This window comes from Talpa europaea, assembly GCF_964194135.1.
Source record: "Talpa europaea genome assembly, chromosome: 3".
Taxonomy (NCBI): Eukaryota; Metazoa; Chordata; class Mammalia; order Eulipotyphla; family Talpidae; genus Talpa; species Talpa europaea.
The window spans coordinates 97,164,558-97,177,490 of NC_140069.1; the positions used below are offsets into that span (position 1 = coordinate 97,164,558).

The 12,933-nt window shown below is 38.5% G+C and overlaps 1 protein-coding gene and 1 pseudogene across 2 annotated transcripts in view; one reads left to right on the forward strand and one right to left on the reverse strand.

Moving 5' to 3' along the window:
* The window catches only part of KLHL7 (kelch like family member 7), a gene marked incomplete at both ends in the record, with an annotated part of 61,983 nt that overhangs the window by 35,901 nt on the left and 13,149 nt on the right, over positions 1–12,933 (forward strand). The gene's annotated exons all lie outside the window — the stretch shown is intronic.
* On the reverse strand, positions 10,307–10,750 carry LOC311168240 (cystatin-C-like; annotated as a pseudogene). The gene has a single exon. The product of its transcript is annotated as a cystatin-C-like (transcript).

Sequence of the window (12,933 nt, forward strand, 5' to 3'; positions counted from 1 at the left end):
TGAAAAGAAATTGTCTCTAATAAGCTGGATAGACATTAACAAAAATACACATTAACCGGTGTTGGCTATCGATATATGCCAACTTGTAGTGGTAGTTTTAATTTGGTGGCAAAAGAAGATCACACTGACCCTGCTGCAAAAAATAGTCACCAGTCTCAGTAACGCAAAGCTTCATGGCCTATTTTGGTAAAGGAGATATGCAATTGCTTTCTTACTGTAAGGTTTTCTCCTTTATCAGAAAGTAGAATGTTTCTATTTGGTATGATTTGGTAGATTAGTGAGGGCAATGGGTGTCAGTGTCTGGGAACATTATTACCATTATTTACATGGAAAAATTTTGGAGTATTCTCAGACCCCCCTCAAAAAAAAAATCACCAACCAAATCATACCAAATAGGAAAGTTCTACTTTCAGAATAGCAGAGGAAACCTATACTCAAGTTAAGAGTTAATATGAATGTTGAGTTAAGATGTTAATACCTAATACTATGCTATATTAACATGTACTAACACTATAATAATTAATACCATAACTCAGAGAGTAAATTATTTGTGACCAGAGGTCAAAAACACTCCCAAAGAGGGAGAATCTAGTTAGATTGGTTAATCACCATCACATTTGGACTATAGGGCTTCTCTCAATTTCTATATCTATCTCTAATCCATTCCTCTATCTTCAGAATATAGGCTGATTTTTATTTATTTTTTTTTTTTTTTACTAAAAGCATCTTACTTCTTAATGAGAAAGACTGGGTGTGTGGCAGTTACCACAAAGCTTCATGGCCTTTGCAATACAATCACATAAACTTAGAAGGTTGATACACCCACATCTCTATTTCATACCAGGTAAAACCTAAGGCTATTGATTTAATTTTAAATAGTTATTTAATTTTCAGTGGTTATTTAATTTTAAATAGTGTTTTTAAATTTGGGGCCTCCCTGGTGGCGTAGGCAGTTGAACGCCACACTGTGAAACTGTCCGCAGCCTCTGCAGCACGGGTTCAATCTGAGAATACCACATGGCAAAGCAGACCTCCCCTGTCTCACCCGCTGCTCCCCTCAGCAGTGTATTTCGTCAGTCTGCCTGTTCTGTTCCCCGCTCTGTCTCTGGTGAATCCTCTCACCCTCCCACGCATCTGGCATGTACCCCGGTTCTTGTATAAATAAATAAATCTTTAAAAAAAAAAAACTTTAAATTTTTCAGGATCCCTTTAAGTCAAGAGCAGGAAAAATGAAAATGATAAACATACTTTTTGTTTGTTTTTATTTAGATTACAATGGTTTTCAACAGTGGATGTGGTCCAGAGACATAGGATCACACTTTCACAGATGCATGTCACCACACCACACCCACCACCAAGGTACCCATAGTTCTCCACCATATAAATATACAGTTTTTTTCCATGTAAAAACTAAAATCAAAAACTTTCAGGTTTTGATAATAATCACATCCCTCTTCTTTCCCAAAGCCTAAGTATCATGTTGACATTGACAGTTAAAAAGCAATTTAAACTAAAGTATGGTAAAAAAAATATTTTACCTTAATCTAGGTGACTGTTTTATTTCTAATTTATTTGCTTATTTTTAATTGAAGTAATATTTGAATACCCCTAACTAGTATCACACCATAGTGCACTCAACACCAAATCACCCATCGTCCACTAAGTGACTATTTTGACATAGAGAGAGGCAAGAAGAATCCTGATTTCATTTAAGAGGCAGTGAGCATTTTTATAGAATAAGGCAAATGTAAAATGTCTCTTAGCATTTTGGTTTTGGTTGGTAGTTCTAACACTTACCTTGATTTTTTTTTTAATTGAACAGTTGAAAAGCGATACATTTTCTACAGCCTGGAAATGAAACTGTAACTTCAGAATTCTCATTTGATGTCTTCTCTGCTCATATGAGTGGCCCAGACTTACTTGCTCTCTTGTGTACTTAATGACATATTTTTAGACTTCCAGTGGAAAAATTCAAGTAATTAAAAAAAATTACCAATAAAAAAAATCCCTCTTCCATCAATTATCTTTTGTTAGCTGGAAATAACAGTATTAGCATCCCATTACAATATTCATTATTCTATTTAAGTAAACTACTTAATAAGAGCTGTTTTGTTTTCAAATTCTTGAACTTCATATTTTCAGAAAAGTTAAAATGGTTGTACGTATCATTAGCTAGGACCCCATTTGTGTATGTAAATATCAGCCAAAATGATATTTTTACTGAACTGACCTTCAAAGGGCACAATTCAAGCAGAATCCCTTAATGAAATTATCCAGAAATATTCCTAAGAACTGTTATCTTTATATATTCCTTAGCTATTGCTGGTAGAGACAAATATTTGTATTAATTGCTGACTAAAAAAACATAGGAAAGTCTTAATTTTTTGTCTTGAGTGTTGACAGGAAAGAAATCTTGGCTTGGTACATTGAATTGAAATGATACTGTTCTTTTGTTATAGTCTTTCTATAAAGTTTACAGAGCCTCCCCTTCTCTCCATACATGGTTTTAAAGTTTATGAGTGCTTAGTAATTGCTAAGAGAGTTATCTGTATTAGGTGCTCTATTCTCTTAGTATTGGTGTTCTCAAATTGTGAGATGGGAATGTCTTACGATATCAATGCTAAATAAAAGTTCATTGAGCAGTTTTTATTTGGACTTCATGTGTCAGTGAAATAATAAGCTTGGGGGGCTTAGAAGTTTGTAAAGGTCTTCACATATCACTTTCATAGAGTGGAGAAAAAGGAAACTGTTGCAGAGAAAGAGGGATTCCGCATATTGCATGCCAAAAATAAACAAGGAGTAATACCAGGAGGGTGAGGGCCAGAGCCTGTACATTACTGTATAGAGCTTGTAAAAGAAGACAGAAAACCATATGATACCAGACTACTTGGAACCATCAAGTTCAGAAGGTTTGCCCTGAGCACATTTTCTTATTCACAGTACTGAAGCAGACTCATCACTAGGCACAGTAACTGACCAAATGTGGGTACTTAAGTTTGTGAGGATGAAACAAACCAGTATAATTTTATACAGCATTTCACAAGCAATTTTGTCAGTTGCTTTTATAGGTCTGGAATTAAATATAGATGGAACCTAAATCAAAAGAAATATAGTTATCTTCAACTTAGGACACATTTTCCTGTTGGAAATATTGTTTATTAAAGTTATCATAGTGCTTTTCCCAAAAATATCATAACTGCCTGCCCTCTTAAACACACCTTCACTGACTAAGGAGGCAGTCCCATTCTGTCACCAGGATGGAAAATGGCGATTATACATTGCATATGATTTTAAAAGACAGATACATAAAGAAGTATGAATCTTAAGGGGAAATAGTGTTACATTAAAAAAATTAACAAGGCTGTTTAATAAGAGTATATCAATAGTGTTTGCCACAGGCAAGAAAATGGTGTTAGAGCAAGGCACTGAAGTGAAAGGGTGAGCACTACTAAATGATCAAAAAATCTATAGAAATGAAATATCCAAAATGGGCAGCAGTCATCCCAGGTGGTTTGGACCTATAGCTCTGACCTTGTTAGATGTTAGTGTAGGTAGTCATGAGTATCCCTTAAGTTCCTCACTTGTCTGTATAATAGGCACTGAGTGGTAAAAAATCAGTGTCCTTTGTAGCTTGTGCACAGTAAGTATTCCTCATGTCTTATTGTTTGCAGGTAGTTCGATTAGACAAGTATTAACATTCATGCAGAAGAGATTAGAACACAGCCTACTCAGAGCACATAGCCCAGTGCTCAGCCTTCCTAGAATGTCTTCCAACTTTTAAGAATATTGAGTCTCCATCTTTATTTTCAAGCACCTCCATAACAGTTCTCAAATCAACTTTACAGCCCTTTCAGCCCCACATAGGCGCCTGTTTCCTTTTGTGCCAAGTCACTGCATCTGCAGGAAACCCTAGTGAAAATATCAGCAACCATCAAAGGGATGACAGCAAACTCTGTAAGCTACCACCTTTTGTAATTACCATAAATTAACCAAACAGTCCCATAAAAAGACTCAGCTGTGTAGGTATTTGAGGGATGAAAACAAGAAGAAATAAGGAAACTAGGAATAACATTCTGTGGTGGTGTTTTAAGAGACTCTGGTCATCCTAGAAGCAGCTGGAGGGTAGTGGGCCCATGAACCTGGAGCTAGAGGGAGAAGAGCTAGGCTGACGGTAACCAACAAAGGAGATAAATGATCACCCTTTTACTATACCATGTCACCTGAAAATTGCTGCTGAACTATTTTTGGTAAATGTTTGTATAATAAACCAGAGGTATGGTAATATCCTAGAAGCATGAAATCACTTTTAGATAAGGTTTGGTATGGATTATTTTCTTTAAAAATAGAAATCATAATCAGGTATAAGAGATAATTACCCTTAGCTGTTGCAAACAAAAGAACACATTTTGTGACAGCATATTGTAGTGTTAGCCCAAATTAATGTTTTGGTGATATTTTGGCTTATATTACCAGTTCAACTGGAATTTTAAATCTGTGAGTTGGCCAGTGGCAGGAGATATGAAAGACATATATATTGTGGTTCTGTCCTCAAATTCAAAGTGCTTGAGGTATGCACAGACACATGAAGCAGTTAATGAACGTGGATGCTGAAGTGGTGGGACATGACTTTGAATATAACCAGTTAAGTGCCCTGATATAGGATATGCAGTGATGGCCGTGGTGGAATGAAAAGAAGAGGTCTGCCCTTGGTTGGATTGATCCAAGGAAGCATTGAATCCTAAGTGTGAATAGGTTTTTCGGCTTGATAAGTACAGTTATTAAATTTTTTCATAAAATGTTTCATTAGTCTCATTTAACTGAATTGAATCCAACTTAAGTTTGTACTTTACCAAAAGAATTAGACATAATATAGAGACCTGAAGGACTAAGTCATTGGTTTTTTTGTCTTTTGTAAGAGCTTTTTGTTCTTTTTTATAGGAAAGCAACTGTTTTGTTTTTTTTTTAAAGAATTATTTATTTTTATACAAGAATTGGGGTACAGGCCAGAGATGCGGGGGGTGAGAGGATTCACCAGAGACAGAGAGGGAAATAGAACTGGCAGTCAGACCGAAGTACACTGCTGAGGGGAGCAGCGGACGAGACAGGAGAGGTCTGTCCCACCATGTGGGTTTCTCCTTGGCCGGCCAGGAATCGAACTCATACTGCAGTGGCTGCGGATTGCTTCATAGGTTGCATCTTAACCCCTGTGCCACCAGGGAGGCCCAAAAGCAACTGTTTTGTAGAAAGAGCATTTCCGGTCTAGGTATGTGACTTATGCAAGTAAGTGTTAATCTTTCTAAATTTCATTTTTTGCTCTAAAAGCAAAAGTTGAAATCTTCTCAGGTTTGCGTGAATATAAGTTATATTCATCAGTTCTTTGATCTTAATTCCCTCTCTGTTTTGTCTTCCCCTTCCTCTTCCTTAACTCTTATAAAACTTTTGGCCATATGTATTATCTCCTGTACTCTGCACATGGGAGCACAGAGTATGTGTCTAATTGGTAAGAAGATTTTTATTAAATAAGTATTTATTGCACTTGGAGTTGAGATAATCCTTCAAAGTGTAATATGCCTTGTTGTGCCAAGATTAAACATTACAAGTCAAAGTTCATTTAAAGACAAATCTTGTGTTGAGATCATCTGCAGGCTGTAAGCATAGGGATACTTCCCTAGTAGTTCATTTGTTTTCTACTCAAAGGACAAGGACTTTTATGGAACCTGATATCCATGTCAGATTTTACTTTTGCACTGACTTCCGTTTTTTTCTGAGTGCTTAGGGTTTGAGTTTTGTTTTTTGGTGGCATGATTTTAGTTTGAGAGTAGAGGAGAAGAACATTTTGTAACTTTATAAAGCAACGGTGATTCCTAATTAGTAATTGCTTTTGAGCTGGTTTCTGGCCTCACTTTACATTCCATGCTTATTTTAACTAATCGTTAACAGTTGGGAAATGCCTATTTATATATTTGTTATTCCTAATTTTATTTAGCAGCTAACAACAACACAATCTTTTCCCCTACCCTGACTAAGGAAGCCTTCTTTTCTAACTAAAATGCTATATTTGTTGAAGAACACAAGTTACAATAGTATTTTCTCCTAATGGCTGATTAAATCCCTTTATAGACTTTAGGTTATTAATATGTTTGCAGTAATATTTGTGTAACTTTTTAAAATGTATTTCTTTAAAAATGGATGAAGTCTGTACAATTACTTGGCATGATCAAGTGTTTATTTCTATAAAATTAGAAACCTTAATAAATGTGCTATTTGAAGGAAGACAAAGACTGTTTATTAGTTTTAATTTCAAGTTTCTCTTCAAACACTTACCACTATTATAGGCATCTGCTAGTGACAAGCAGTTGATTTCCTTGTATCATACTTTGGTACCTTTTGCCTGGTTGTCATGCTTACTTTTTCTGCACATATACTCACTGTAGAAAATTCAAATCTGAAAAAATATAAAGAAGGAAACCAAATCATAAAGACAATCATCAATAGTTAGTGAACATCATTCCAGTCCTCTTAGGTTACACATATGACATTGTGCCATATATCCTATTTTTACAAACCTTCCTTTTACTTACAGTGTTTTCTTATCATGATATTTTTATGTCAGTGAAAATAATCACCCTCTTGAAGGTCAATAGAGAGGATTCCATCATAAGGATATGCCATAATTTAATATCTGTCTTCATGCACATTGGTTCTATTTCAAGTTTTACCCTTTTAAACTAGTCCCACAGTGAAACACCCTCAAATATGCCAACTTTGTATACTGTTCAACTTTTTTTAGAGTAAATTCCTAGAGGAACAATAAGAAATAAAAATGAAAATTATTTAGATTTACTCAGGAAAGAAAGAAAAGCCTGGCCCCTAAATCCAGGTATTGTTTGCTGGTTGGCCATAGGTCTCCCTGTTCCTCAGAGGTACAACTACCACAGGACCAGGAGCCATATTGAAAAGATGCACACTGCAGTCAGTATAATGTAATGTAAGGACGGCACTGCAGCGACAAATTGCTCAAAGTAGGAGCCAAGTGCAGAATCTACAGTAATCTGACCTTTGTCAGAAATGAAGTTGCCTCAGTTGGATGAGGTACAGCTTTTTACAAACCTAACCTAGCACCCAATAAAAACATTCCTTTCAATATTCAATATTCAATTGGCCCTGGGGGAAAGACTTGGGGAAAATCTTTATTATCACAAAAACTGGTTTTAGTGGTTGAGTTTTGTGTTTATAAGTGGTAAGATATGGAGGCTTTATTGGACCGCAGTGGCCATCCTGCCAAGCTCCTGATTTTTTTTTTAAAGATTTACTTATTTATGCATACAGGAACTGGGATGTAGGTCAAAGGGGGGGTGAGGGGGTGGAGAGAGGATTCACCAGAGACAGAATGGAGCAGAATGGGCAGATCTACTGAAATACACTGCTGAGGGGAGCAGCTGGCGAGACAGGAGAGGTCTGCTATGCCATGTGTGCTAGGTGCCTAGCCAGGGATCAAACTGATGTTGCAGTGACTGGCCACAGCTTGATAGCACTGTGTCTTTAACCCCTACACCACCAGGGAGGCCCCCTCCCTCCTTATTTTGTAGATAAAGCTGTTGATGCCCTTCAATGTCAAGTGTCCAGTCACTTCACTAGAATTACATCAAGAACAAGAATGACCCAAATTACTCCACTCCTAGTTCAGTGTTCTTTCCAGTAGGTCATTTAAGATGTTTAGAGAAGCGGGGAAGTATAGGGATTAAGAGCACAGCTTTAAAGTTGGAAAGATTTAGGGCCTCCCCGGTGGCGCAGCAGTTGAGTGCTGGGTTGCGAAGCTGCCCGCAGCATCTGCAGCGCCAGTTCGATCCCCGGCTGCTCCCCGGCCACCAGAGGAGGGTCCCACATGGCACGCGGACCCCTCCTGCCGCCCGCTGCTCCCCTCAGCAGTGTGCTTCGGTCCTTCTGCCTGTTCTGCTCCCCGCTCTGGCTCTGGTGAATTCTCTCACCCTCCCATGCTTCTGACTATACCCAGTGCTTGCATAAATAAATAAATACATAAATCTTAAAAAAAAAAAAAGTTGGGAAGATTTAGGTTTAAATCTTGAATTCACTGCTTTCTATGACCTTTGATATGATATTTAACATCTCCAAGCTTTAGTTTTCTTTTCTATAAAATTAGGATATTACCTCATAGGATTCTTGACCTCAAAAAAGCAATGAACTAGTAAAACCACAAACAGGAATTATTCAGAAAACAATAGAAGAAACAGGTAGAGAGAGAATAGTTTGTCGTAGCCACATGCACGTCTCTTTTCCTTCCATTCCCACTGATCTGTATAACCTCTGTATAATGCCCACAGTTATACCAAAGGAGGAAGCAGTAGAATACTAGGTACTTTGGGTCCTGCAGTTTGTTGATCTGTACATGCATGGACCTCTCATCCTCCAAACCTCATTTAAATAAGGTTCTGAATACTAATGCCTTCCCTAATTTGACTTGGTTTCCTTGCAAAGCAATCTGAAATAAGGTTCTCAAGTCTTAAAAATAGACTTTCATTTTAGATTTTGGTTTTCTTCATTATTAAAATCTGCATCTGTACTGTTTCTATTCTTTGAGAATCTGTGTGCTTTCAAAATACATATTATATAAAATCAATCCTTACTCAAGGAAAATAAAAGACTGATATTTTTACCTCAAGACAGTTAGAAAAATTATAACAGCCCCTCATCTCAAGAAGTACTTCCCTCGTGTAGCATTGCACTGAGCTGAAAAATCACACAAGGAATCTATGCCAAAGTACCAAATCATCAAGTCCAGACTTAAGTGTGGTAGGGATTCAGAAAAAGAAAATTGGGGAAGCTTACAAATAAGAAAGGAGTTTTAAGCTTGAAGTAAGTCTAGAATGTGGTGTACCATAGCAGAGGTGAAAAAGAGTAGGATCTAGGATGACAGGATTTTATGTATGGGTGTTTCTACATGTGTATTTGTGGATACATATATGGTTGATATGTCAAAACTTAAATCCTTTACCACTGTCTTTTCTAGGCTTTCCAGTTTTCCCATCTTCATTTCATCTCAACAGCTGAGCTTTGAACCCTGCATGGAATACATAGTCAATAAAATTTAACTAAATTAAATTGTTTTAGGGCCACAATTCCCTGCCCACACACATAAACCTCTCCATCTGTAACTATTCATGCATCTTACTGCTATCTGAAAGCTGCATGTTCCTTTCACTTGTCTTGTAGTCTAGGAGTGCAAGGAGCCATAGCCCTTCCTTCACCTGCACACCCCAGGTTGCAAGTGTCCCACCAGTAGGGTAAGGCCTGGTACTCTTGTCCCCTGAACTGACAAGCCTGACTTTCATCTTTTTTCTCTTCTGTCCTTGCTTTCTCAACTATACACATTATCTTCTAGACAGAAAAATAAGTTGTTGAAAGAAAAACAGTACCTTGTCAGCACTCTATTTGAATGAGGCATAGATTAGGGGAATTAGGTTTCCCAGAGAGGTCTACCCATACACATACTTGGAAAAAAGAGATCATAAGCATCCCTCCCCCTTAGTATGTACAACTAGTGTCAGATGTGTTCAAACTCAGATGTATTTAACACCTGACAAGTGCATTTAATGACCCCAAATGTAAAACATTAAATTTTAACTGAAATGTAGTCTATTTTATATTCCAAGTAGAAATTCTTACAAAGACCATTGCACTTATCTGCCTAGAAGATAAACTGTTAAGATATTATGTATTCTAAGTATCACACTTTTTTATCTAACATGTATAATGACCATTAAGCATATTTGGAGACTTGGCAAAGATTTGAAAACTTGATTTCTAGAGAAATTGGAGCCTACATTGCAAGTAAATAGAAACATACCTATTTCTCTGTCACACACACTGTACATACCTGTGGGCTTATATTAATAGTTCCAAGAAAACAGTTTATTTTCATTTTTAAATCTGAAGCATAACCAGGTCCTACTTAACAGGTATATAAGAACACTCACTCCCCACCCAAACCCCTGACTAGTATTAGAAAGTTAGAACTATTCTGTTACCAAACTCTTTTTTTTTTTAAAGGTTATTACTCTTTTATTGAGCAAGACAGGAACAGAGCACGTGCACTCACTGTGCGCTGGGGCATGTGGAAAGCAACTAAAAGAAAGAAATGAGTTAGAGCCATTTAGTTCAAAAAATGCCCAAACGTAAGTCTCTTAGGTGTGTCTTGCAGCCAACGCATTTAGGGGACTCCACTAGGGGTGTTACCCATCTAAGTTTTAGGAGTTCTGCTGGGGGGCGGTCAGCGTAGCCCGGCCTGTCACATGGTCTTCCAAGCACTCTGGCAGCTAGACTTCACTAGGGTGATCGAGCCCAGCCAGGGGACAGAGTACACCCGGAAAGAGCAGAGTGATTTCCTCAGGTTCTGCTGGTCCTGGAAGGGACAATTGTCCAAGTTGGACTGGGACTTGGTGCTCGTGTTCTACCCATCTCCACGTCCAAGTAGTTCAAGCCGGCCACGACCTGCTTGAGCGTGCGCATCACATTGAGTGCACGGCTGTGGAACGCATCTTTCTTCCCCTTGTACTCGCTGACTGCGAAGTTCAGCGCACGCGGCACTCTGCGCGCCCTCCTCGTGAACGTCATCGTCCATCGGGCGGTGCACCAGGAGCAGCGACTTGCCAGGGCTCGCGCAGGCCCCGGGACTCACGGTCAGGGCCAGGGCGGCCAGGAGGAGCAGCGGGGAGCGCAGAGGGCTGGCCATGGTCTGCTCAGGAGTGGACTGGCGCTGGAGCCGGCAGAGAGGCGGCAGCGCTTTTATTCCCAGCCGCCACCCTTGGGCCTCCCGGCCCGGGTTCCTCCAAACTGTTTTAGTATTTCATTCTTTGTAACCTCATCTCTTAGTATAAAATGTTTAAGCTCATTTGGCTAAAATAAAACGTATATTGTTTATTTTTTGAATCCTGTTCCACATGGGCAGTTACTTCTTATTTGAAAAGTGACAGGTCACAAAGATCATTCAAAAGTGTGTATGACCAGGGCCTCCTTGGTGGTACAGGGATTAAAGTCTCAGCGCTATCAAGCTATCACCAGCCACTGTGACCTGAATTCAGTCCCCAGCCAGGGAGATGACCCACATGGCGCAGCAGATCTCTCCTGTCTTGCCTGCTGCTCCCCTCAGCAGTGTATTTCTGTAGATCCACCTGTTTTTTCAGTAGATCCGCCTGTTCTGCTCCCCAACTCTCTGGTGAATCCTCTCATCCCCCCCCCTGCACCTACACCCTAGTTCTTGCATGCATGCATGCATAAATAAAAATAAATATTTTTTAAAAAACTACTTATTTTAGGGCCTCCCTTGGTGGCGCAGTGGTTGAGCGCCGGGCTGCGAAGCTGCCCGCAGCCTCTGCGGCGCTGGTTCGATTCCCAGCCACCGGCGAGGGGCCCACTTGGCGTGCAGATCTCTCCTGCCACCCAATGCTCCCCTCAGCAGTGTATTTCGGCAGTCTGCCTGTTCCCCGCTCTGGCTCTGGTGAATTCTCTCACCCTCCCCCGTTTCTGACTGTACACAGTGCTTGTATAAATAAATAAATCTTTAAAAAAAGGAAAAAGAAATTTCAGCAGAAATCTTTAAAAAAAAGCTACTTATTTTATACTTTTATTATTATCCTCAGTAACAGAAGGAATAGAAAACTGAGGGATGGTGATATGAATGTATTAGCATTTATTTTAGAGCCAGAAAAGACCCAAAGCTGTAACTGTCTTCCTTTTGACCTCTGCCTCAACTAATCAACAATCTGACACAAGATTAAATTGAATTGTCTCAAGCCAAACGTTTTTATATGTACTCTAGTAAATTAACAAACTCTTTTTGGTTTATCAGAAACTAGCACATATTACAGGTCTGGCTTAAGAGTATTGTTTCAGTAGACAGTTTTTTGTTTGGTTTGGTTTTGGTTTTTTTTGCGGTACCCTTGCCGGCGGCTGGGGAACGAACCGGCGCTGCAGAGGCTGCGGGCAGCCTCGCAGCCCAGTGCTCAACCGCTGCGCCACCAGGGAAGGCCCTCAGTGGACAGTATTTCAACCTCACGCTACAGTGTCTCATAAACCTTGGGCAACCCCAGTGCTTCTGACGCTATATCTTTTGGATTCAAGCAGTACATACGGTAGCCATTTTAAGAATAATTATGGAGAAAGTGTGTTAAATACTGACTTTATAAATAACAAGGGAAATCTATAGCCCCATAAAATGGTTTTTAAGCTTGCAGACATACAAAATTAATATAAATTGCTGGAAAAACAAAAATGGGAAATATTAAAGAAATGCATCTTTAACATAAAACATGTGCTTTCTAATACATTCATAAATATTTCAGAGCTTTACAGGCTTGAATTCTCCAGTAACAGTCTTCATTAGCTATTTTAAATGCAGTCTAACCAGTAATCCAACCAGATATGGGGTACACACTTTCTGTTTTTAAGAAAGGTGGAAATAATTCATGATATTGCTACCACCAAAGATGTGACACTTTGACTCTTACCACATCACCTAGTTTTTTAAAAAAACTTTTAAATGTGTTTGCAAAAATAGATTGGTATAAAATAAAATGTCACCCAACTTCCAAACATCTCAGACATAGCAATTTGCTACAAAATTTTCACTGTGAACCAGCCTTAACTAAAAATCAATCAAAAGTGAACACAGTTGTTTCTGTAATTCAAAACTGAAACAAATAAGGTGGGCATTGGTAATTTAAGTCTTAATTTTTTATTAGAAGAACTATACCCAAATTACCCCATCATAATCTAAACACAAACTTTAATTAATCGAAAATATACATAAATCATATATGCATATTTCAAATGCTCAAAAGTGAAAAAAAATTAAAAACTGCTTGTAAATATTTCTAACCCTTTTGGGGATTATACTCATAGTCTAGTGAAGATTAT